The 27,889-nt window shown below is 43.4% G+C and overlaps 1 long non-coding RNA gene across 1 annotated transcript; it reads right to left on the bottom strand.

Moving 5' to 3' along the window:
• Nucleotides 1–394: 394 nt before the first annotated feature.
• Nucleotides 395–27,337, bottom strand: LOC129386136 (uncharacterized). Its single transcript, XR_011893590.1, has 3 exons — nt 27,121–27,337; nt 12,612–12,825; nt 395–681 (listed from the first exon to the last, which is right to left on the bottom strand). It is a non-coding gene; the product is annotated as an uncharacterized lncRNA (long non-coding RNA).
• Between the last annotated feature and the right edge of the window lie 552 nt (nt 27,338–27,889).

Here is a 27,889-nt window from a genome sequence, read left to right as displayed (position 1 = left end):
CAGGGGACACATTGGAATTGGGAAGTCGCTCACTGCTCAAGGCATTTAGCAGAAATCCCGAGAATACCACCACTCTCTACATGTTAGCCCTTAAGTCTACGACGAAATAAAGCGATGTTTCACAGCGCAGCACTTAAGGGAAGCTTTTTGAGAAAGTAGTGGAATGCCAACCTCCTGTTAGCCTCACATTTTAAAATAAATGTCTCCGAACTGGGGCTCATCCCAAGGTATCCACACCAGATGAGCTTTCCGTAAACACGGAATAGTTTCAATTATGAGGTTGCAAAATTTTCATTAAAAAAATTAACGAGAAGGATAGTGAATCCCAGCTAACTGAGCAGGTGTGATTATTGCACGATTTCTCATGACCGCCGGCACGAATAATATGTAATCGAAAAGATTACCTCTTCGTGTATAAGTTGAGCTCTTACACTTTCTTTTTCTTTTTGAGAATTGCCGTGCGTAGCTGTCCAAGATGAGTAGGTTCTCGCAAGGAAGAAAAGTAAGAACCCATACACAAATAGGGAGTGCCACTAAGCTTCACCATTGCGCCAAGTTCGCGAAAGTGTCCAGCACACCGCTCTCTGTTGTGCGCCTGGAGGCGGTAGCAACGTAGCCGGGTTTCGGCGTCGGCGTCACCTGGTCTGATTCATACACCGTGACCTGTCGTTCGTCCACGTCCTGCGCACAAGCGGCAAGGATAATAGCGGTAATGTATAAAAGCATTCGCAGAGATTCAAGTAGCTAGCGGCTTTGCTAAGCACTCGTTCATGACGGAAAGGCCATGTTTGTAGGGGAGGTTTGTACACACACACACTCACACTCATATATATAGTGATAGGTAAGGTAAAGTGCAGTGATCATAGGTTAGTGATGGCTAGGATTTACCTCAATTTGAACAGAGATAGAGTAAAATTGGTCAAGAAGAAACAGGTCAACTTAGAGGCAGTAAGGGTAAAAGCACACAAATTTAGGCTGGTACTTGCAAACAAATATGCAGCCTTAGAACAGAGAGATGATGATGATGACATAAATGTAATGAATGAAACCGTAACGAGGCTGGCTTCAGAGGCAGCAATCGACGTGGAAGGCAAGGCACCAAGGCGGCCAGTAGGCAAACGCTCCCAAGTAACAAAGGACCTAATAAAGAAACGACAAAGAATGAAAATGTCCAACTCAAGAGATAAGATAGAATTCGTGGAACTGTCAAAACTGATCAACAAAGGGAAAATAAGTGATATTCGAAATTATAACGTGAGAAAGACTGAACAAGCCGTAAAATATGGACGCAACATGAAATCAGTGAGAAGGAAACTTGGCATAGGACAAACTAAGATGCATGCACTCAAAAGATAAGCAGGGTAATATCAGCAATTTCGAAGGTACAATAAAAGCAGTGGAAGAATTCTATACTGACCTGCACAGTACCCATATGAGTCAGGAGTATTCTATTCGAAACAATAATGAACAGTATACAGAAACTCCTCCTATAACTAGAGATGAGGTCAGAAGGGCCTTGCAAAGCATGAAACGGGGAAAAGCGGCAGGAGAGGATGGAATAACAGTCGATTAATTCAAAGATGGAGGAGACGTAATGCTAGGAAAACAGGGGTGCGATCTTGTACCCGTTCCAACATAGAGGCGGTCCGTTCCACCGAGCCGCACACGATTGGTCAATTTAAACCGTGACGAACGTCATGACGTCAATTTTGACGTGATAGCTGCTGTCAATCATTCCGTGTCGTCTGCTATCGGACGAACGCAACGGAACGAAGCGCCTATTTTATGACGTAAAGAACGGACCGCCTCCGTTTGATTTTGGAACGCGTACAAGATCGCACCCCTGGCCTACGAAGTGTCTATCGACTGCAAGGGTCCCAGAAAACTGGAAGAATGCAAACATTATACTAATTCACAAAAAGGGGACCTTAAAATTGAAAAATTATAGGCCCATAAGCTTACTACCAGTATTATATAAAATACTCACCAAAATAATTTCCAATAGAAAAAGGTAATAGTGGACTTCAGTCAACCAAGGGAGCAGGCTGGCTTCAGGAAGGGATACTCTACAATGGATCACATCCATGTCATCAATCAGGTAATCGAGAAATCCGTAGAGTACAATCAGATTCTCTATATGGCTTTCATAGATTACTAAAAGACATTTGATTCAGTAGAGATACCAGCAGTCATAAAGGCATTACGTAATCAAGGAGTACAGGACGCTTATGTAATTATCTTGGAAAATATCTACAGAGATTCGACAGCTACCTTAATTCCCCCCAAGTAGGCAGATACCTATAAAGAAAGTGGTCAGACAAGGAGACACAATCTCTCCAATGCTATTCACTGCGTGCTTCGAAGTATTCAAGCTATAAGACTGGGAAGGCTTAGAAGTGAGGATCGACTGCGGATACGTCAGCAACCTTCGTTTTACCGATGACATTGTTCTATTTAGCCACACTGCGGACGAATTACAACAAATGATTGAGGACCTTAACAGCGAGAGTGTAAGAGTGGGGTTGAAGATTAATATGCAGAAAACAAAGATAATGATAAATCACCGGGCAAGGGAACAAGAGTTCAAGATCGCAAGTCAGCCTCTAGAATCTGTGAAGGAGTACGTTTATCTTGGTCAACTAATCACAAGGAACCCTGACCATGAGAAGGAAATTCAAAGAATAAAAATGGGTTGGATCGCATACGGCAGAGATAGTCAGCTCCTGACTGGGAGCTTAGCGTTATCATTGAGAAGGAAGGTATACAATCAGTGCATTTTACCGGTGCTGATATATGGGGCAGAGACTTGGAGACTGACAAAGAAGCTTGAGAACAAGTTAAGGACCGCGCAAAGTGCGATGGAACGAAGAATGCTAGGCATAACTTTAAGAGACAGAAAGAGAGCGGTTTGGATCAGAGAGCAAATGGGTATATACGATATTCTAATAGACATTAAGAGAAAAAAATGGCGCTGGGCAGGTCATGTAATGCGCAGATTAGATAACCGTTGGACCATTAGGGTGACATAATGGATACCAAGAGAAGGGAAGCGCAGTAGAGGACGGCAGAAGACTAGGTGGTGCGAAGAAATTAGGAAATTTGCGGTTGCTAGTTGGAATCTGTTGGCGCAGGACAGGGGTAATTGGAGATCGCAGGGAGAGAGCTTCGTCCTGCAGTGGACATAAAATAGGCTGATGATGATGATGTGTACGTACGTACGTACGTACCTGTCTGTCTGCGTGCGCGCGCGCGCGCGTGTGTGTGTGTGTGTGCGTGCATGTGCGTGTGCGTGTGCGTGTGCGTGTGCGTGTGCGTGTGTGTGTGCGTGTGTGTGTGTGTGTGCGTGCATGTGCGTGTGCGTGTGCGTGTGCGTGTGTGTATGTGTGTGTGTGTGTGTGACCAAAAGCAGGTGCCCATCACTATTGCCAACCGACTGTGCGTTTTACCCTGCGCACTAGTTTCATGGTAAAATAGTCAAATACAATACTGTATATAGGTCAGAAGAAAGTTAAAAATCATAATGGGGCGCTGACATCATCGAACGAGGCCGTAAAATACTCGAAACAAACAACTTTTCTAAGTTTTATGTGACCTATGTCATACGTACGTTTGCTGATTAAGCAGTCATTTATACCTAAATGAAATCTCAAAAAACCGGTGCTATGTCGCCTGAGATAACGTTTTGAAGATTGTAGATCAAGAAAAAAACAATTTTTAGTATGGTAAAAAAGACAGGGCTCCCCCAATAGTTAATCTTTAGCACTTTATTCCTAAAATTGTACTGTCTTGCACAGCTATAACGAACACGAATTCACAACGAAAGCAAGAACGGCACTAAGTGTCTGTTCATTACATTTCCTTCCAATGCAGTCCAATGTGCCGTTCTTCGACGCCCACATTTACACAGTTCTTACCAGTCGCTGTTATAAGGCCTACTTCCTTACGAGGACGATGTTGAAGTTCTCAGCTCCAAATCTATTACGCTGTTTTCTTTGGCATCAGTCATACTAGAGCATATCATTTCAGTTTCTATGTTAGAGTGTAACAAAAATAATATGAGTTGGGCCTGTCTTGGGGATATTCTTGAATTCTTACGTGCCAACGTATGTTTTTATCTGAGGTGTTCTCGTGGCTGGTAAAGTAAGAAGGAAGAGTTTCTCAATCCTCTTCTATTATCGGGCTCAGGCAGCAAATTAGCATAACGCATCTGAAGTGTGGGCCAGCTCTAGCAGCTGCACTCTAGCCTCCACACTGAGAGCAATCGCTTGTGCTGTTAACTTGACCTCTAGAAAAACGGGCCTGACATTTTACTTCGATTAATTGCCTTGCTCAGCTAAGCAACACTTGCCGACTTCTCTCCTAAACAGACATCTAACGGCAGCGAAACTCGTGGGTCTATGGCGCTATGCCACTCATTTCTATTGCACTGGGTTGGACAAAGATCTGCAACAGGGTTCTAGGAAGACGTTCGTTTTCTGTTTGCAGCTATGATATTCTGACGGTGCTAAAAAGTTTACTTAGCTTGTTGAATACGTTCAGAACATATCTCATGGAGCTTAAATAAGCCTCGGTGACACAGATCATGTCATTTAGGGTCTTATCGGCCACGATAACACGATCACTAATGGCTGCTTCGAGGGTGGTAAATCTCAGCGTATGCCATTCTTCTAATACACGCCCCATGCCTTTGTGGAAGACGAGCCATCGTGTCTCACAAGAATGCGGAATTTTTCTTTTCTTCGTTTGGAGATATTCCTGAAAAGTGGCCAGCTGAGCTTGTCACTTGCTGCCATGGCCGAAGTAATCGGCAGTATCATCAGTGGCGTAGCTAGGTTGTCTGGCACCCGGGGCCCATAGGTCTTCTGTCACCCCCCCCCCCCCCCCCCCCGCCCGGCTGTAGTCGAGGAAGGCGAGGATATCGACAATTTCCGGGTTTCAGCACCAGTACAACCGCCTTCGATACCGCGCAAGTCCCCTGGATCCCCCTCTCCTTCGCTTTCTTTCCCAGAGATCGCGAATGCAGCAGGTATTGGCGGCGAGGAGTTAGGCAGTCGCCATCTATCGGAAGCGCCTCGCTGGCATAGTATGAAGGATCACGCGGCGCGCTTCTTATAGGTTTTGCTTTCAGCGCTCACTGAAAACACCACGCGCGAGCTCTCCCGGACATTTCTGTAAGTACTTTCGAAGCGAGAGAAGGTTTTTACTGTCTAAATTATAATCTTGGGCTAACTGAAAGCACCGAATGGTTTACAGACGCTATCTCTTTACCGAATACGTACAGTGAACGCCACTGTGCGCGGTCGCCGCGATGGAGTCTCCCGAACCGGCTTCTTGCGTGAAAGGTAGGCAAACGCTGAGAGCAAACTATGTGAAATATGTTCTTATAGTGTTTGTATAACTAAATTGAGCATAATAGAATGAAGCCTCAATGCAGCGATCGCACAGCTTCGCAGTGACCGACTGCGCGTCTGCATGCTTGTCCGCGCACTGTTTCGCTTTCTCCGCGTGAGCGTTTTCGCACCGTGCCATGAGCTTTAGGCCGCAGAATATGAGCATTTGACAGTATACAAGCAAGCATTGTTGCGTCGGCGCTATCAGAGCTGTTCAAAAATTATTTCATAGTAGAGACTTCGACGCCTACGGGGACTGTGATGTGCCGTCGCGACGATTCAATCTTTATTTTTTCTAAATTCTTGGACGTTTCAATATTATTTCTCGAGTTGCATCGCACTATATGTTTATCGGCGTTCTCAGCGTGCGATTTCCCGGTGCTGCTTTTTTTGTAATCCAGTGCATTATTTCATAACACAAACACGACCATATGCCATGCTTTATTTTATGTCGCTCCCTTTCCACTCCAGCAAACTTGCCAGTATCTATAGCATCCATAAGTTCATAGACCAAACCTTCATGACGTTAGTCGGGCAGCGGACTCGGGAAAGAGTCTCAGTGCGTGTTTTTCGAACATCGCAGACCCGGTGTGGTCCCAGAAATCTTCCTCGCGTCTGTACTTGCTGCATACCCGAGTTGTAGCCGATGACTGTTTGCCGGTTTTATGTTTCGCGAGCCAAGCTTTACGCAGTTTCTTGTCCTGCGGCTACGTGTGAATAAGGCTGACACTGGGCTCCGTTGCGTACGTCCGGCACCGAGCAGTAGCCTACCATGTTGCACTCCTTCAAAGGCAACCCCTACATATTGTAGTGCTTTCTATCGTTGTAAAGGAGACACTCGAAGCGGGAAAATCTCGCCACTAAATGAGGGCTGCAGCGTACGAGGGAACTTAAGCTCTCGTTTCCGGCTCGCTTCGGCGCTCCCGAAGCAGCCGACGCGGCCGCTATGTCCACGTGATCCCTAATAGCACGTCACGCCGACGGTGGGGCCAGCTTTTCTAGTGGTGCAGCTCGAGGCCAGTGTACGCTGTTTTTTCTATGCCAAATAACACAGGGTGCTGCACTGATAACTTGTGATAAGCACATGTGCACATATTCTGTCAGACTGTAAGGCTTGGCAACCAATACAAATGCGGCATCGTGGCAAATACGGCTCACGTCACAAATAAAAACATATTTTTATGAAGTTTTAATTCCCAGTTTTAGCGGCAACATTGCATTTGCAAAATTGAAGGCCGACATTCATATCTTGCCCAGCAAAAACTTCACAAAAATCGTCGTAGGTACTATGGCCCGCAGTATTCTGGCTGTGGGAAGCCCTGAACGAAAACGAAAATTAAATTGTGTCTCAATGACGCTGATCTCCCCACCATATTACAAAAACGGAAAACGCCACCTGCCTCCCTGCTGCGCGGGCGCCAATGCTATGACAATTACGAGTTCTCTTTATTCTGATCAATAAAGCCTTGTTTTTATTTGCTGCTATGCGGACAAACGTGATTATCCGAGCTGCGGTACCACCAAAAGATTGGGAAACGAATAGAGCACGCTTCGCGTCGATTCTTGGCGTCACCATGAAGCCCGTGCCAGCGAAACCTGTTCGTCTGCACTCGCAATGGAGAGGGTTGAGGGACCAACGCCACTGGTCCACTATTTCATATTTCTTTCGCTACTGCCATACTGGGCGCCACCCGCTGTGCCAAAGTACTGTAGGTCGTAGCACCCAAAACGATATTGTTTAAGAAATTTTTGTTGAGGTAATAATATGACTTTGAGTCCTCAATTCTTGGAATTGAAGTGCTTCCTCTAAAAGTACTAATTAAGGAATTATTAAGGATATGGTTATTACCTATCTGCCATATTTTTCGCGCTACCGAGTTCCTAGTAATCACAAAGACACATATAACTTGATAGAGTATCGGGAAATATCCTTACAAAATTCACGTTCTTATTTTTGTAAAATTCTGTGCAGCTGACACAGACACTGTACTTGTGACATGAAGTCAAACAACAACAACAGTTTTCTGAAACTTTCGAGGGTAGGAAGGAAAGCGTGAAAGATAACGGCAGGTTTCGCAGCGGCTTCTCGGAGCGAGCGCGAGAGGGGAAGTAAAAGGGAAGTTGAACATCGCGGCGCCCGCGACTATATACGGCCTGTCGAGTCATACGCCGCCAAACTCTTCGGCCGCACCGAGTTTGAAGACGATGCAGAGAATCCCATTCGCGACTTTTGACGGCCGCACTTATGCAACGTCGCTCTCAACGAACGCTTCGCCGTAAACGCGAGAGCCGGGCGCGCTGGTTGAACGCCCTCTTTCTACTCCCCTTCTTCGTCTTCGCTGCGCGTTCTGAACGGAAGAGGGACCCAAGAGCCTCAACGCCTTATAACGCCTCACTGTATGTTTAGCGACGCCTGCTCCCAGCATGAACGCACGGCACGAGCGCACCCCACATGAGACGTTCCGCTAAGGCGAGTAGTTTAGCGACCATTTTGCGAATTAAATTTTTTAGCTCGCACATTCGTGCAATTATTTCGTGGGGTGTTGATAGAGCTGCAGCCGACAATTCTGCGGCTCAACGCGTCGGGTACATGAGCTCGGGCTACTGGATACTGGAGCATTCTTTGCCATTTGTGCCCAGTCCAGCCGGCAGAAAGAGGGGTGTCTTCAGGCGTATGACACCCCCCCCCCCCCCCCCCCGACTGGCCCCTTGCACCCGGGGCCCACGGCCCCCCGGCCCCCCCTGTTGCTACGCCACTGAGTATCATGCAGGTTATTTTCAGAGTACCTCGGTAACCGCATTGCAGCTTTGCTCGCAGTGATGTGGGCTGAGTAGCGCACGCAGCTTGTATGACCAAGAAATCTCGATCTGCCTTCGCCTACGATTTCTGCATCAAAAATTTATTTGGGCCTGCCATTACACTGGGAATGCCACCAGCAAGGCCAACGATGTCTTTGAAAGGGACGGTCCTTTGAGTGATGCAACTTTCAAGTACTGATGGAAGTGCCTCGGCGGGACAACTAATGGGGTCCAAGGGAACCCCTCCTAAGAGTTGAGTCATGACGTCTCGTTTTATGATTGAAAAGTACCGCACAACACAGCAGATGAGCCTAGTGCTGAAAGTGTCGGCACTTTCACCGACGAAAATTTAGGACTTCTATTTTCTCAGAATTGCTGCAAGCATAGTGTTTCGGTCTTCACCAATAAATTTCACAACGAATGTGGTACTACGACTAGAACCGGCTCAAAAACATTATCTGCCGGTTTTCGCGTTTTGAGGCAGAATAACTCACAATATCTACATTTTTAGGAACTGTTGAAATTGTTAGGGCAAATATGCAGGCAAATTTCGAATTTCCCATGTCAGTTAGAGATGAAATGAAAGTTGTTAAACCCTCGTCTATCTACCTCATAGAACGGTTATATAAAATGACTAAAACGTTTCTATTTTCTGTGCATGAACGGACCATAAGCGGCAAAGAGTTCATATTTTGAGGAAATATGGGACGTGTCTGTACTTTACGTGATCCGCAAGTTTGAAGTATCTATACTAATAATGTGCCTTAAAAATGTTTGCTAAATACTCGTTTTCTCGCAAATTTTATACTTAGTACACGGCATGTTGTTGCTTGAAAGAGCATATGCTTGGGCATGTTGGTCTTCGTGCCCTGTGTTCTAAGTTCGTGCGCTAAAAAAGTTGTTACTACGTAGCTGCTTTTTCGCAGTATTCTTAGTGAACTATGCAAAGAACGTTGCTTATATTTTGTTGAAGTATGAAGCATGTCGTGCGCAAAGAACAATGATTATTTCATTTCTGTAGCTTAATTACAGTTTTTACAGAAAGTTGCTTATTCAAGCGTTCCACAGGGTCATAGCGCCGCTATTCGCTATATATACCAAAGTACTAAGACAACTGCATAAGACACAAACTTTAAATTCGGTGAAGTTAGTTGCGAGGCGAAGTGCAATCTGGGATGGAACTGTTGTTGTCCAAAATTAAAGAGAAGCGTTACAAGAATTTACTTAACCCTCGTTTTTTTCTTTACTCTCGTGTCGTACCAGTTTTGCAGTTGGTTTCTCCGGTGTCCTCGGTAAACTAAACAAGGAAACGTACTTATATTTTGTGAAAGTAAGGGGAATGTTATAGCTAATGTGTACGGAAGGGTCAAAATATGTCGGTTAATTGTGACGTTTGCAATAAATTGCGTATGAAAGTGCTACGGAGCATTATGAATGTATTTTACGAGCGGCGAAACATCTAGACCGCTGCCCTGACATAAGTACAAACGCAACCAAGATCAAATATAGCAAAGATATAGGAAAGACATTGCCCCTGCAGTTATTATGCGAAGTTAAATACTAGTGGTTTGAATAAAACATGTTATAAAAAAGGTTCTTTAACATGTGCTCGAAAATTTTGCGTGAAATGTTTACGCTGTTTCCCAATGTCCCTAGGGAACCCTATGTTACACAAAGTTTTCATTCGGCGAAAATATGGGGCACGTTATGAGTATCGCGTACGTAAAATTCAGTGTTCGCGTTGATTACGTCCTCTGCAATAAATTGCATTATCAAGTGCTTTTACGAGCGGTGTAAAATTTTGTAAGCAGCCGTTGCATAAATACAAGCGCCTCCAAAATCAAACTTAGCAAGAATAGGCGGCATGCTATTGAAAATATGTGAGCGAAGTTAAATGCACGCGAATCAAATACAGCTTTTGCAAAACATTTCTGAAAACTGTGTTTCCAAATGTACCGCTGCTGTTACTAACTATGTTTCCTAATGGCCGGAAATTACTCTGCGTTACACAATTTTCACCTTTAACAGGAATTAGGGGCATCATCAGTGCAATGTGTTGCGAAGTTTCAACGTTACTGGCTTAATTAGGAAGGTTACAAAAAAGCATGTACCCTCATTTTTACAGTATATTCATGCAATTTTGACCCGCTCTCCTCGGTGAACTAAACAAGCCAGCTTGTTTCTGTTTGGTGAACGTAAGGGCCAGGCAATGGGTGATGCGTAAGCAAAGTTCAACGCGGGTGGGTTTATTGTGGCTTTTGAAATAAATTACGTAATCAAGCGCTCCGGAGGGTTATTATTGTTTTACGGGCACGCAGAGTTTACCCCGCTTCCCTGGCAGAACGAAAGCCACCGATATTTAGTTTAGTTAAAATGGAGGAAAGGCAATCTTTGTGCGAAATTAAATGCGTGTGAAATAAACACCGACTTTGCTCAATTTTAAGCAAGTCTTCGAAAGTGTCGCACTTCCTACATCAGCTATGCTTCCCAATAACCCGAGACAACTCTACTGCATACCAGCTTTATGTTTATTGGAAAATGGGAGTCATGTGCAGTGCGGTGTGTGAGGAAGCTTCGACTTTCCTGGCGAGATTAGAATCCCTGCAAATAATTACAAAACTCTCCTTTTTAGCGCTTATTTTTCCGTTATGCTAGGTTTGTAGTAGATTTTCCCGATTTCCTCGATTAATTACAAAAGGCACATTCTATAATATATTTGTTTAAACGGAGAAACAGGTTATGTGCAATGTGTAAATAAAGTTAAAGTGTGCACAAATTACACGCCTTAGAAGTAAAGTACGTTTGCAGGCTATCCGGATCGTTACATATGTGTCTTAGGAACAACACAGAACTTAACATGCTGCCCTGGGGGAGCTGTGAACTCCAACAGGATCACATGTCGGCAAAAATAGAGGGAATACTATCGCCAATATTCTCGTAAAGCAAAATGCGTGTGATTGAATTAATGCATTTGTAAAAAATTATTTAGCAAGTGCCCGAAGACGTTATATCCTGGCAAGGTTTCAAACGGACCAATCACATAGGGCGACGTTTCAAAGTATGCGATTTAATTACCGGCAACTGAAATTTTTATTGCGACTGCTCCAAAGAAACAGCACCCCCCCCCCTCCCTCTTTCTTGTAAAAACTTCCTGTAGAAGTTCTCTCACATGATCGATTGCTGATTATGCCGAACATAATTTGCAGCAGGGTTATTACCCTACGGCTGGCAACACCATTACGAAATAAACTACATTTTGTTGAGAAATTTTAGCACGACCTAAGCAGTCAAAATGGTGAAAATATTCTACAGTAGAATAGCTACCCTGCTGTAGCCAGCACGGCACTCCTTTAAAAAAAAGGAGGTCGTTGTAATCACGGCCTAGTGCCACACTATTTGCTACCTTGGTATACCTACAGTTCGCAACGATAGAGTTAGTAAATGTACAGACTAATCAACGTAGTCACTGCTACTAATGGGTCTCAGCTACTAATTCCGAACGTAGTTGGCGAAGCCGAATTCAATGTTCCCATTCTATAACGCAGATATCGTACCCACTCTGGAATACGCCACAGCTTATCCAATATATGCAGTGGAGGCCAAAATATTTGTGTCAGGTGGTGCTAACTGCATTTGAATTGAGAGCTGAGACCCATTAGGTAATAGTGGGTATCTCTTGTTTACTTGGTATTGTTGCTAACTCTGTCGTTACCACATACAGTTACACTAAGGTAGCAAATGGTGTGACACTAGGTGGTAAATACTACGACCTTTTCTTTAAGAGTGTGGTACGCATCCGCCGCGACGAGGGTGGCATCATCACTTGCGCAACCAATCAACTAGGCGTCGCGCCCTACGGCTCTCCTATAGGAGGTGTTGCCTCTCCACCTCAACCCTTCCTTCCGCAATCCTCCTGCCTACCACACCTTCTCTCCACATTCACTTCTCCTCTTCAGTACGTGTCATCACAGACCAACCACCACAGCACAGGACACCTACTGACCGCAGCGTTAAAACTCATCCCACTCCGCGAAGAAACTTCCGTAATACTCATTCGTCTGTTACGTTCGGATGTGCGCAGGATTATTCCGGCGAGTGATACCGGGTTGGCTTGCGCGCCCAACCTGGGCCCTCGCTATAGCACTAAACCTTGCAAAGGGGAAAGAACTTGAGTGACTACTGATGCCATCCAGGTACAAAGCTTCCTCCCTCGGCACCGTTACGTGTAGGAGCGTAGTGCGCGTGCCGAGCTGCGTGTACAGCACGTATCTGCCGCTTTGATACAACGGCGTAGAAAGTAAGTACACAAAGGGCGTGATGACAAGGGTTCGGCCAGACGACGCCAACGACTACTGTCGCCGAAAGCGCGTAGTGACATTACCACTTCGTCTGGACAAAGAAACAATAGCGGCAGGCACGTACTTCCAGCGTCCGGCTGGAGAGCCCGTGTTCCCTGCAGTTCCTCTTCTTTTGAGCATACACGAAAATGGCGAAGGAAAAGATGAACATGATGGCAACCATGATGACGAGGTACGCGACCAGCGTGCTTGACAATCCGTGGGTTCGGACATCGTTAGGTTCGTCCTTGTTGTAGTACTGCATGGCGCACCCTGACCGCTACCTCAGCGTGCAGCCCCTGCAGCGTGAACGACGCAAACCAAATGCGGGGTCAGTACACCAAACGCAAAGCACTACAGCGCATAAGGCACAGCACAGGCCAACCAGAGTGTTTTCGCTCGGCGGACCCTGGGCGCCGACGCCCACCGGAATACCGGACCACGTGTCCGAGAAAAGCAGCGCAAGCAGCTACGTCGAGCGCTGCTGTGATCAACCATAACCCGCTATAAACGTCACTGCGTTGCCCCTCTTTTGCCTTTAATATAAGAAGGCGTGCACACATACCTACGCGATACTTGAGTCTCTGCGAACATGGTTACGTCAGGGGATAAGCGGAATACAGTCAGTGATTGCAATAAATGGCGCACTCTGGTTACTCAGGGTGATTAACGCATACTACGCATACTGCGCGTACTATACCACGGTGGCTAACACGTGCTAATGCTGTCTGCCTCTAAATAAGCAGTTGAGCTCATAAGCATGGAAATCTCCGGCCGCTTGTTGCGGCTTCTTATCGGCGACTTGATATTGTTGGGGCTTGTTATCGATCTAGGTTTACTGTTCTTGTTTAGCTTTTTTTATATAGAACTGTCAATGTTATGCATTTCCAACTACGCGAGTGTTTTTCCCTAGCCAAGCTTTGCAACAGGACCTGAATTTCGCAACAATTTAAGTGGGTAAGACCGCGTATTCAGCCATGATCGAGCGTTCGGATAAGTCAACATATATCTTATTAGTCTTACGTAACCCCCGTGGATATTCTTGGGTGTCGTCTATCTCTCTTTCTTTTCCTCCTGTTTCAGCTCGCCTTGGCCGCGAGAGAGTTCAAGTGTCCACCGACATATGAGACAGTTACGAAACCAGCAGCCTATCTTCCTCCTTGTCTTAAGAGCAATAAAACAGAAACGACCCACTACTTGAATTCAACATAAAAAAAGTTCAATTCGTATTCGAAACTTGGAATATTCGCGCACCTCTGCCTTCGTCAGGCGTTGTGAAATCCCGAGCTCGCTTTAAATCAATCTAGCTTTTTATTCCTCCCTTTTTCGCGACATTGTTTGCGAGCAGATTGGGCTGAAATAGACGCACTGCAAAAATAATATTATTTGAATACATATATTTTACATGCATATTGTATTTATATTAATAAATGTGCCTGCGTGTGCTAGATCTTTATGCAGGTAAAGGTATACGTTATGTCTACAGGGTGTCCCAACTGTCATACATTAAAATATAAATATACGCAAATGCCACGTAGCTGGACAGAATTAAGGTAATATTGTTTGCCGTCACTTAGAGATACTCAGATTATTTTTTGCATTCTGACTAATTACATAATGAGTCTTAATTAATCAACTTCTCAAATATTATAATTAGGTAAAGAATGTCAGTGAGAAAATTGTACAGCAATACCAAAAACTACCGATGCAGCTTTCCCTTGCTCAATACGTACTACAAAAACGTGTTTTTCCGAGTCTGAAACAAGCCTGCGAATACAAGCAAAATTGCCACGCGACTGGGCTCTCGAGGTACTTTGCTTGTATTCGCGGGCTTCTTTCACACTCAGAAAAACACTTTTATTTAGCACGTATTGAGCCACAGAAAGCTGTGGCTTCTTGTCAGTTGACCCGTCATCTCTACGTTGTGTGGACGCGAAATAAAGTTCAAATAGAAGACGGAGACGCGAGCGCTAACAGACACGACGCGAGGAGAACCCTTTTGGTACGGAATATGCATTCGTTGGTCGTAGTGTTATTGCGATCTAGCAGGATATATTAAAAATAAAAGAGAGGGCGAGGGAGGGATGGGATACTTGGCGGTTCTAAGCGACGCGTCGCTCCAAGTGAGTGGCTTTGTGATCGGAGAAAAAGCAGTTCTTGTAATCCGTCTAAAGGGAGCCTCTGGTACACTTCCCACTTCCAAGTGTTTAGGAGTTCGCAAAGCATTCTGTATCACCTATGAACACGCGTTACAAATCGGTCAACAGAAAGAAAATAAAATGAGCCGACTAATAACGTCAAACTTGTTATCCTTCCAAAATTCGTACTTACGATGGGAATGTAACAAGGCTTGCTTGCGTGCGTGCTGCGTATATCATGACACGTACCCACTACGCTGGATTCGCCAAGGTGGTTAAACTGAAGGGGAGGAGAAAAACTTGAGAAAAAACTCGCTATCCCGGCCTTGCGAAAGTGGGTGCCCAGCGAAGCTGTTGAAAACCACCGCTACAACTGCCGATGGGGGGTATGCGACGCTTTATTGCTTTAGAGTAATAATAGTAAAGGTAATTTACAGCAATGGTAGTAATGGGAGTTTTGTAACTGCCCTTTCTTTCTTTTCTTTGCCGCTCGTACTGTTCCTCGGGAGTCTTATGTGTTGCCTACCCTATTCGTTGCGCAAGCTGCCGTGGCGACGGCAGCTTGCGCAACAGTGATCTTTACCGGGAAACGTATGCGGGGAGCGCTACGTGCTTCGCACTGCTACCACGAGCGCCTTATATAATCAATTATGCGGTACGGATGCTTGTGTTGTGCTTGTTCTCTATTGACACGAATGCTGTTATGTATATTGTATGCGCGATTCCAAAGAATGTATGCACTGTTCACTTCAATTTCCGGAGTGCTTGAAGCCTGCTTCATCTCTACCTCCGAGACCGACCCACATTTTTGCCCACGGACGTGGACACGAAAAATGCCGACCAACGTAAGGCTAACAGCTTCGCTGTAAAATCCAGGCAGCACCCATCTCACGATGTCTGTCAACGGTAATGCGATTAGCATTCAAGCAATGTAGCGACACACGATGTGTTTATTTAGAGCATTCATTATGAGACCTCCTTGCTGTGGTCCTCGGTGAACTAGCGAAGGCACCTAGGTTATATTTGGCGAAATGAAGGATCACGTTATGAGTAATGTGTAGACTAAGCTCAAAGTGAGGGGACAAATTGCGACATTTGCAGTAAATTACACATGCAGACGATCCGAAGCTTTATTAATGTGTTTTTCGAACAAAGCAGAATTGATCTCGCTGCTCTGGGAGAACTTGGAACGAAATCAAGGTCAAAGCTAGTAAAAATATTGGGGGATGCTTGGTTAATCTCCTGGTGAAGTAAAATGTGTGTTCATGAATTACTGGCTTTCAAAAATTTCTAACAATAAGTGCTCGAAAGCGTTACACGCTGGCAAGTTTTGAAACGGAACCGTCACGTAGGAGTGCAATTACAGGAAATCAAAACTATTATTTCAAAAGCTTCAAAGAAACAGCCACGCTGGAAGTTGGTTTGTAATCGTGCAAGTTCGCAGACATCTGCTGACGTTTTCATTTTGTTTTATTCTTGTGATTATCGTAAGTATTTTATGTTGACTGTACTGTGTTGCGCATAACTTCGACAATACTAATGCCCCGACTAGCGATAAATTTATGCTGCAGACTTTACACAAATAGTATCATTTGTTGAATTATTAAAATTGTACAAAATGTCGATGTTATATACGCTGTACTGCAACTACTGTGTGGGGGCAGGGACTTCTGCCAAACACTAAGTGCCTTTTGCCACTGTATCGTCTTGAGATATTATATAGTTTCAGAAAATATATTTAAATAATGCTTTGCTCAACCATGGTTCATTATGTGTGATTGATAATCACTTGTGTGGCTGGTAATTGTGAAATTTACAGACACATTTAAAGGCTCTTTCTCCTAATGCAATAGTAATCGTCGGTATATATATATATATATAGTTGGCAGTATTATATGTCAGCAACAAATTTGGATAAACCAAGACGATTCCGAAGAGATTCCAGCTCTAGAAGAACCACGGCGTTAATCTTTTATGCTGGCCCACCAGAGAATAGCACGAACCCCAATTTCCGTATCAATCGAACGCACATGCGATAAATCATTATTAGAGTTTCCCTGCGTAGCCCAGAGCGATATCGGCCATGTTTGCTTATCACGTCAACAGCGCGTGCTGCCCTAAATTTAACACATCCAATGTGATTTCGCTAGCTCAGCTTTGCGTCGTATATTACACCTAGATATTTGGTAAAGTCAACTTGCGGAATTGCTTTCTGACGGTATTCGAGAGAAATATTAACCGGTACATTCAACGGAAACAAAATCAAGGAACATTTGGTAACATTAAGCGACATTCGAATATCCGCCAACCAAGCTTTAAGCGTTCCTAAGTATAACTGCAGTGTTCTATGTAATGAGTGAACATCACTCACAGACGCTTGTATACTTATACGCTTATATACTTGTACGGTACCGCACACTGGAATTGAGCTTAATAAAGCGTTAAACAAAATAGGAGAAATGACAGATCCCTGGGAAACACCTCTTGATGGATTATATTTTGGCGTCAACAAGCCACGTTGGGAGCAATAAAATGTCCTATCCTTTAAAATTTCATATACCCAATTTATAATATTTCGAGCAAAACTCATGCTATTTAAAATGTTAACGAGCATGACATGTTCTACACTGTCGTGTGCTTTAGCTAAATCAATGGGCACTAAAGCTGCATGCCTGTGTCGAGCAAGCTTAATGCATCCCTATAAATCGACATGTGCGCACCATATCGAGCATCCGTGTCTAAATAAAATCTGACATGGGCTCAATAGCGTATTATCCGTTAAAAATTTCATGGTACGAATGTGCACTACCCTTTATATTAATTTCATGACATTCAAAGTTAGTGCAATTGGCCTTATATTATCTATATGCGTTGTTTTATTAAGCAGAGGAATAATTTTGCAAGTTTCCAGCCAGGAGGAATTCATGCGTTCATGAGGGAGTAGTTAACTATATTAGAGAGATCTTGCGGGGAGAGGTCAAATAATATTTTCAACATACCTGATGCAATGCCATCTGGACCCGGAGCTGTTCCAGGGAGCAGCCGAACAACGTGCTCAAGCTCTTCCATCGTTACCTCTATAAAATTATCTCTGATAGAGCCCCTACGAAGTTTCCCTGCAGTTTAGTTGTAAAGCGCTGTTCTATATAAGCCTTTAACAATTTTAGCTAATTCTAGCAATTATTTTGGTGACAGAACAACTGAGTCTATATTGGTGGGCATTCGAATGGCCTTGCGAGAGCGGAGAAACCTAAACAGTGCTTTTTTATTACCACTTTCAATTAAAAAAATTGTAACATTTTTTCAGCATAATTTCCTTCGCTAATGAAATTTTTCTGTTGAACATAGCAGCAGCATACTTATAATTACTCCAATAAGTAGGGCAGTTTAACAACAGTTGCACTTGAAGAAACTTCATGTGACTTCGAAGAATTGTGCACTGAAGTGATGGCCTTATGAGTATATACAAGACCTGGTACTATAGGAAACAGTTCAATTTATCGAAACTCCAGGCAAATCTTAATTGTCGTCGTCCCCATGATGTTCCGTATGAAGTCCAAAACTCCTATGAGTTAACGACCCATAGAGTGTAGAAACTGACCATGGCAACCTTTAACACCCGAACTCCCTCGAGTGAGGCTAGCTTAGCAGGACTCTTTAAGGAACTGTCAGGCATTGCTTGGGATATCATTGGCCTTAGTGAGGTTAGAAGAACTGATGAGGCTTATACAGTGCTGACTAACGGCGACGTCCTCTGGTATAGAGGACTCCCAGATAAGAAGCAATACAGGGTAGGATTCGTAATGCATATGGACATAGCGGACAATATTGACGAATTCTACAGCATTAATGAGAGGGTAGCAGTAGTCGTAATAAAAGTTAATAAGAGGTATAGAATAAAGGTGGTACAAGCCTACGCTCCAACCTCCACTCATAATGATGATGAAATAGATCAGTTTTATGAAGATGTTCAATTAGCGATGAGAAAAGTGCAAACTAAGTATACTGTAGCAATGGGCGACTTCAATGCAAAAGTGGGGAAAAGCAGACGTGTGGACAAGCAATTGGCAACTACGGCGTCGATTCTAGGAACGCTAGAGAAGAGATGCTGGTAGAATCAGCGGAAAGGAATACGCTGCGAATAATTAACACCTTCATCAGGACTCGTAGCAACAGAAAGTGGACCTGGAAAAGCCCTAATTGTGAAACAAGAAATGAAAGATTTTCTTATTAATTTTTTTATTTATTTATTTCACGGATTCTCTCCGTGTAGGGGGCAGAGGTAAAGGGAAAATGCCTGACAGAGCCTCTGCGCCCCTACAGTTCAAGGCAGCATGACATATCATTCACATACATATTTGCCAAACATATATTTAACACACAGCACACAGCAACGTAAAATTCAATTATTCAGAACACGTCTCCAAATCATTACTTTTGCTTCAACGGGATAGATTTTGAAAAAGCAGAAGATACATATGCAATAAGTATTATATAAGAATACAATTGGCATAGATCAGAAGTCCACAAAGAAAAGAAAACCATAGAATCACTGGCCCGAAAATAAATAGCATATACAGTAAATAGATCAGTACATAGAAACATTTCAGAAAAGAACGAAGGTTTAGACTGATGCACAATGTATATGCCGAAACAATGGGAAATATGATTTACAAGCTCTGACAAAAATCTGTAACATAACTGAGGTTACATCTGTTATCAGGGATGAGCACAAGTTACTCAAGATGAAAATGCAATGTCACTGCCCACTAATAGGTTTTCACAGTCATTTTTGAAGTTGTGGAAGGATTGTGTGTATTGTACTTTAAAGTGATCACTGTTTAATATATTAATCGTTTGATAATTCAATGTTTGGCTTCCGTAATTAGTTCTTGTGGCGGGCTTTAGATAGTGTGGTTTACGTATTGGGTATGAGGTGCATACCCAATACGTAAATCAGGTGTCTGATTGAAAGGTGTCATAGAATTGGTAAAAAGAAGGGAAAGACTCGTCCAGTTATAATCAAACTGCTCGACCACCGAGATAAAGTGTCGATACTGAAGGCTTGTCCGAAGCTAAAAGGAAGTGAGTATTCAATATCAGAGGATTTTTCGAAAAACGTGCGCGAAACAAGAAAGAAACTTTGGCTGAGCTCAGCAGAAGAACGACCAGAAGGCGCGAAAGTTAAGCTGGTCTTTGACAAGCTAATCGTAAATGGCACACTGTACGAGTGGAATGAGGAGAAGGGAGGCCGTTTCAATATAGCAAAAAATAAGACGTGACCTATAATATTAGATAGGCGGAACATCACCATCCTTAATGTTAACTGCCGCAGCATCGTGAATAAAATCGAGCCCCTCGAAGCGCTGTTGGTCTGCCATGATCCTGATTTAGTTGGGCTCACAGAAACGTGGCTGAACGAAGACGTTTTTGACAGTGAGTTCGTTCCAAGAAACTACAACGTTTTTCGAAAACATCATGATCGAAGAGGAGGAGGCGTAGCGGTTCTTTTCAAATCTTCATTACATATTATAGCAATGCCTGACGTAACCGGCGTGGAAAGCCTATTTTGCAAACTTTACATAAATAAAGTCTGCTACCTTTTAGGAGCAGTTTACAGGCCTCCGAATTCATCTGCCACAATATCTGAACAGCTGAACGAGTATATGCATCGCCACATAAAGCCCGAAGACAAACTGACTCTGACAGGTGATTTTAACCTTCCCAATCTGCTCTGGAACACCTTTTCGATAACCAGTGCCAAACGTGTCGAGAATGAAATGTTAAACATGGTGTTCAATTTCGACCTCTTGCAAGTTGTAAATGAGGCAACCAGAATTCAAAACGGTTCTGAGTCAATCCTTGATCTGTTCCTTATAAGTGGGAATATTAAAGACAAAGTGATCTGCAGCGTCACCTCCGGCATTTCAGATCACAAAGCAGTAGTCTTGACGTTAGAGGGTGTCGCATTGGAACAGCGAGGCGATGCCAAGTTGTTTCCTAATTTTTCTAAAGCAGAAGACGAGTCTATTCTTGATGCTCTCAGTTTTAATTATGACTCTTTCAGAAACAACACTTGTTCGGTGAATGATTTGTGGCTTTTTTTCAAGGGGGTAATTCACGAATGCATTCAGCGTTTCGTGCCAAGGATAGCTAAACAACATAACTTTCGAAACCCATGGATAAGTCGAGTAACGCTGCAGTTGCAGCGAAAATTGAAACGCCTAAAGAGAGCGAGAACGACAAACAGGTCTGACTTGAAACTAATGGTCGAACAGATATCGGAAGAGGTGAAGAACAAGATTGCGCATAAGAAAAACTATTTCGATATAACACTGCCATCCATTATCAAAACGTCACCCGAAAAATTTTGGAGATTGGTAAGCCCGAAGTCTCGCTCAAACGATGGACGTGTAGTTTATGGTGGTTGCGTGCAGGATGATGCAGGGGCTTCGACGGCATTCAATAAAAATTTCAAAGACATATTTACGCAAGATGACGGCCGTCTTCCGCCTTTTTAAGTGTCCGTACCTCCTATTCCTGATGTCGTAATAAGTGAACATGGCATTTTAAATCTGCTGTTGAACCTTGAGGTAAAAAAATCTCCTGGACCAGATAATATCCCAAATGCTTTCTTGAAACGTTATGCTGAGTGGTGGGCAAAATACTTACATGTTCTGTACACTAGGTGTTTAAACGAAGCTGCAGTACCTGATGATTGGCAGGATGCCAGAATCGTGCCTTTGCACAAATCTGGTGACAAAACACTCATTCAGAATTACCGTCCAATTTCGCTAACCTCAACAGCTTGTAAAATGTTAGAGCATATTATTCACAAACATATAGCTGCTTTTATTGAAGAACATAAGCTACTTACTTCTTTGCAGCACGGCTTTAGGCGAGGATTTTCAACTAATACCCAACTTGTAGAAATCATTCATGACTTTGCAGCAGCCATAAATGAGGGTAAACAAACAGACGTAATTTTCATGGATTTCTGTAAGGCGTTTGATAAAGTTTCGCATAACAAATTGCTGCATAAACTAAGCTACATTCTACAAAATAACAAACTACTCGCCTGGATAAAGAGTTATTTGACTAACCGACGTCAGTTTGTAACACTAAATTCAGCCAGTTCAGATAAGGTGCGCGTCGATTCTGGCGTCCCCCAAGGATCAGTTCTTGGTCTGCTTCTGTTTTTACTTCAGATAAATGACATTGTGGATCAGATTTCTGTGGGTATTAGGCTGTACGCTGATGACTGTGTTCTGTACGAAAAAATTTCCTCTGTTGACGATCAAATTAGATTGAACGATGCCTTTAAAAGCATAGTAACATGGTGCAATGATTGGCAAATGAAAATTAACTTCAATAAAACTGTCTTTATGAGAATATCGTTAAAAAATAAGCCTTTATTGTACAACTACAATGCCGAAAACATCATGCTTTCTGAGATAACCGCATACAAATACCTTGGCCTCTAGATTACTAACACTCTCTCGTGGAACAAACATGTTGACATTGTCACGGCAAACTGCCTTCCAAAACTATTTTTCCTAAGACGCTCTCTAAAATTCGCTACACCTCCTGTGTGTTTTCTTTCTTACAATGCCATCATTCGACCAATGTTGGAATACGCGATTGTCATATGGGATCCCTTTACTAAAAGACACATTACTAAACTAGAAAAAGTTCAAAAAACGGCAGTACGATTCATATATAATTCGTATGGCCGCACTTCAGTTACAGAGCTTCTCAAGAGAAGTGGATTGCCATCTGTGACACCAAGGAACCGAACATGCCGTTTAAAATTTTTATTTCAGCTCATAAAAGGGCACTACAACATTGATACATCACGCTTTATCACTTTCTCTACTGGTTATGCTACACGTCATCGACACTCACAGACAATAACACCGTTAATTACTAAAAAGAATTGCTTCAAATTTTCCTTTTCCCCCAGAACTATTGTTGAATGAAATAATCTTACTGATGACGTTGTAACCCAATGTTCACTGCCATTATTTGAGTCGCACCTATGTTTATGTAGCGTGTGATTTACTATGTGTTGTTCAGTAACTGCTTGCATTTGCACATCGCGAGTGACCTATGTTATGTATCCTTGTATTTTGTACTTAGATTTTTTTCAATTTCACTTTGTATGCACCCTGCTAAGGTCCTGGAAACAGGACCGCAGTATCAATAAATAAATAAATAAAATAAAACTGTCGACAGGTATTGTGTGCCGCCTATTTTTATATATCCACTGGAGTAGTTTGAAATAATAAACTTCATCTGCTTTAAGCATGCTATATTTAATGAAGAGCGGTTTTGTTCGGGGTCCTCGTTTGTCACCCACATAGTTTTCACACATTCTCAGTATTTGCTTTTGTACAATGATTAGTTTGTTGTAGTTTGAAGCTGTCGTAGTTCCCCAGGCTAAAATGCCGTAACTGAGTTTTGAATAGAAAAGTGAGTAGTATAACGTTTGTTTCAACCAGGTGGGTAGTATATTTTGTATTTTATACATGCAGCCAGTAACTCGAGATAGCTCACTTTTTAATTTGTTAACGTGAGTATTCCAGGTAAGGTCCTCTGTAAACCATACGCCGAAGAACTTTTGCTCTGTAACTTGTTCCAGTAACGTGTCCTCAAAGTGCAGATGAACACAGTAGGGGTCTCTTATGCGCTGGCTTAAAAATTATATATTTGGTTTTGCTTGTGTTTAAACTCAGCCGGTTGCTTTTAAGCCACCTGGAGAGGTGTAAGAGGTAACTGTTAGCTGATGATTCTATGACCTCTTTTGTAGTGCCATAAAAAAGGATATTAGTGTCGTCAGCATACATTATTATTTCAGGGGGGTTTGGTATTGACGTTTGTTACGTTTCGCCTACAACGCGCGGTAATGCCGGCGCGGATGCAACGGACGCCGGGGCTTCGTTCAAAGCGGCGGACATTTTGGCCCGTTCGACGCCGCCGCAACGCCTCCCCGCCAAGCGTGTCCAGGCGTGTTTCAGTGCCACGTGTCTTCGTATGTGCGTGTGTGCGTGTGTGCCCACGCTTGTCAAAGCGCGGCAGCCGGGGAGCGGAGCTCCCCAAGTGAGGAGCCAGGAGGTCTGTCCGTCGGCGGGTTGGCGATGCGTCACTACACTCGTCTCAACATGTCTCTCGGCTCGACCGTGCTCCGCCGTCGCGTGGGCTCATGCTCCGCCGTCGCGTGGGCTCCGTGCTCCGCCGTCGCGTGGGCTCATCCCGTGACCTTCCTTCTGGCCCGCGACGCCGAGAGTATAAGAGCAGCTGCCCCCGGACGCCGAGAGAGAGGCTCCGATTTCTTCTGTTGAGTTACGTGCTCTCCCGTCTCTCCACTTCGGTCGACCTGACCGGCCGCTCTTTTGCTATGTTAGAATAAACAAGTTGTTCTGTTACCAGTCTACTCATGCTTTGCCGGGACCTTCGGATGCTTCCAGTGCCCCAGGCCGCCAGGCCAACGCTACCCTTGGGGCTTGCGACCCATTCGCAATAACGGGCGTCAGCACTGAGTCCCCAACACGTTATATAATTTATGTATACAAGAAATAAGAGGGGTCCTAAGATTGATCCTTGAGGGACGCCATATTCGACTTTCAATTTTTGTGATACCAGATTGTCGACGCATACATATATGATGTAATGATGTAATGATGTAATGAAGAGATATGATGTAATTAAATTCTGTGCTACTCCTCGAACACCATACGCAGCGTGCTTCTTAAGAAGGATATCGTGTTGCACAGTGTCAAATGCCTTTTTTTAAATCCAAGAAAATCCCCAGAGTGAGCAGTTTGTTCTCAATATTTTCAATTATTTTGTCCTTTATGTTTATTAAAGCTAGTTCTGCAGACTTATCCTTTTGAAAGCCATACTGCGACTTCGTAATCATTTCGTGTTTATGAAAAAAAGACGTAAGCCTATCATTAATAACACGCTCAAATATCTTGGAAAACACCGGCAAAACAGATGTCGGCCTATAGTTGGTAAGCTTTTTCTCATCGTCACCCTTGTAGACAGGGGTGACCTTAGCTATTTTTAATTCATCTGGGAACTCACCATGTCTAAGCATCTCATTTATTACATGGGTTAATACAGGACTAATAAGATGAGCGACATACTTGACAGGTAAGGCCTTTATTTCGTCTTCCCCGCCTGCAGCTTCGTTTCCTAGGGTCATGATAATTGCTTCAATTTCAGTAGGAGTCGCTGGTGTAAGCATAATGGAATCAACCTGCCCTGTAGTCATGAAACTATCCGCTTCCGAGTCTTGTCCACTATATACCCCTGTGCTAACAAAGTGTCGATTCATTTCATCAACAACCTCTTTCCCAACTACACTGGCATTAATGATTACAATTTCATTCACGATATGCGTTTTTCGCCCTCGTCCAGTTAAATCGTTCACAGTATTCCACAGTCTACGTTGATCGTTTTGGATTTTGTAAAATTTTCTTTCGTAATAATCATCCCTTGCCTTTTTCAAATCGAAGTTTAATTTATTTCTGAATCCTTTAAACTCAGTCAATATGTCACAATTACGAGAGCTAATGAAACTGTGGTACAATTTATTCTTTTTACGTATTCTTTTGTACAAGTCCGCAGTTATCCATGGTTTCCGAACTTTTTTATTTCTTTTTTTCTGCTTTCGCAGAGGGAAGGCTATATTGTAGCACTGTTTGAATTTATCCAAGAAAATCTTGTACGCAGTTGCGGAGTTATGCTCATCATAGACGGCCTGCCAGCTTTCTTGGTTGATAAGGCAGCTGAACGTGTTTAGCGTAGTTTCGTTTACTGTGCGGAGCAAGAGGTTTCCTTCATCGTTATGTTGTTCCTTGTAGGATGCGTTTGTTAGGCAAAACACGGGCAGGTGATCGCTCATGTCATTCAAGATTACACCAGCAGAAAGACCATCGCTATCTATGTTTGTGACGCAGATGTCAAGGGATGTGGGCGTGTCAACGGTCACCCTAGTGGGAAGTGTTATCACATTGTTGCACGCGTACTGGTGAACAACGTCTTGAAATGTGTTAGCATGTAAGTTACCGGATATTGTGTCAATATTTATATCTCTAAGCATCATAAACGGCGCATTCGTCGAGTTAAAAGAGCAAAGTGAATTTTCAACAAATGACATGAATTCAGATGCGCAGCCAGAAGGTGGCCTGTACACGGCGCAGACAGCGGTGTTAAGCACTTTCACCGATAAGCTCTCAACATTTTCATCCATTCTGCACATGCTGTCCAATACCTTATGCGGTAAATTATCTTTTAATTAAATGGCTATCCCACCACCTCTTTTGTTTTTTCTACTTATGCCTTCCCATTTGTAACCTTGAAGGTAAGGGGGTTCGTTTTCATCTGACAGCCAAGTTTCCGTAAGTACTATAACGGTAAATTTTAAGCTAAATGACTGCAGAAACATTTCAAGATCTTGAACCTTATTTTTAAGGCTTCTCATATTTAGATTAATTGCTGAAAACTTTCCTTCGCCTTTTTTGTATTTTTCATTGAAATGATCACATTCATAATAGTGATATACCTGTGGTATGTCTTCCATTAGAGCTGTTTTGCACTGTACAGCTTGTACAGTTTTTCTACACAATTATCTGCTCTATGTCAGCAGCGCTGCTAATTCTGTGGCTTGTGGTTCGCTCGCCCTTGTGAGCAAAAATTTTCCCGCCAGTCACCCACACAAACTTCCATCCTGCTACTTTTTTCTGAGCGATCGCAGCACCCAGAATTACCTTGTTTGAGCGGGTCAGGTGCTCGTTCACATAGATGGGTGTGCCGTCTCCACCATAATGAAGATCTTTTGTAGTCATCCTCTGCTTTCTCGCTTTTTGCAGAATTTTGTCCCGTTTTGTGCGTTGTACAAAACTGACAACAATGTTTTTTTCAGAGGAGTTTGATGTGGGCACACGACGGCAGATGTCAATATCCGAATCAGCAATGGGCTCATTCAGAGTACTCCCGATCCTTCTTACAACATCGACGACGTCACCTTCCTCAGACACTCCTTTTATTTCCAAGTTGTTCATCCTTTGATACTGTTCTAATTGACCTATCCTTTCACTCAATCTGCAGTTTTCAGCTTCTAGTTCTTTGTTTTTCTTTGAAAGACTTTGGACTTCCTTTCTAAGTTCTTTCATTTCACTTATGATTTCATTGACACCATCACAGGTATCGTTACAGTTTTTCACACTTTCTTTCAGTGACCTGAGATCTGTCCTTAGTTCTCGCCTCAGGTCCTCAAGCGCCTTGGCAATATCTTTCACGCCCTTACTCATTTACGTTTAAGTATCGCAAGTGCCTTACAGAAGTACCCAACAAAAGCAATGGCAGTGTCAAATACAATGTTTGCTGTGTTCGGCAGCAGTGCACAGTGAAGATTTCGGGCTTTATGCAATAGAAAAGAGTATTGCTCACCTGCAGAAGATACAAAAATTAGTCGTTGCTCTGTGGTGCACCGCTTCCGAACTGAAGACTCAGCTGGGGCGTTGCTCCTAATATAGGCAGATTCGTCCACCGGGGGCGTCCTTGTGGATGCGCTGTTCCGCCGCTCGAAGCTTGTAATGCTTGCAGTTATCCGCTGACGGCCGCTGATATCACCGGACCAGCGACGAAGCAATGCCTTGCACGGTAGATGGGCACGTGCCGAAAGCTGTAGAAGATACAGAAATTAGTCGTTGCTCTGTGGTGCACCGCTGCCGAACTGAACTGACTTCATACTTTCATACTTTCTAGACTTCATACTTGACTTCATACTTCATAATTGACTTCATACTTTCTGCCGATTCCAGCACAGTGCAGGATGTAGAAGTGTTCGGCAGGGTGAAATTCAGTGATCCTAGGTTAGTGAGGTCTAGGATTCACCTTATTATAAAGAAAGAGTAAAATCGGTTAGGAAGAAGCAGGTCAACCGAGACGCAGTAAGGGTAAAAGCAGACCAATTCAGGCTGGTACTTCCAAACAAATATGCAGCCTTAGAACAGAGAGATGAAGATGACATAGAGGTAATGAATGAAACTGTAACTAGGCTGGCTTCAGAAGCAGCAGTTGAAGTAGGAGGTAGGGCCCCAAAACAACCAGTAGTTAAGCTCTCCCAAGTAACAAAGGACCTAATAAATAACCGACAAAGAATGAAAGTGTGCAACTGAAGAGATCAGATAGATTTCGCGAAACTGTCAAAACTGAT

Source organism: Dermacentor andersoni, chromosome 4 (genome assembly GCF_023375885.2).
Source record: "Dermacentor andersoni chromosome 4, qqDerAnde1_hic_scaffold, whole genome shotgun sequence".
NCBI lineage: Eukaryota > Metazoa > Arthropoda > Arachnida > Ixodida > Ixodidae > Dermacentor > Dermacentor andersoni.
This window is presented reverse-complemented; position numbering and strand designations above follow the sequence as displayed.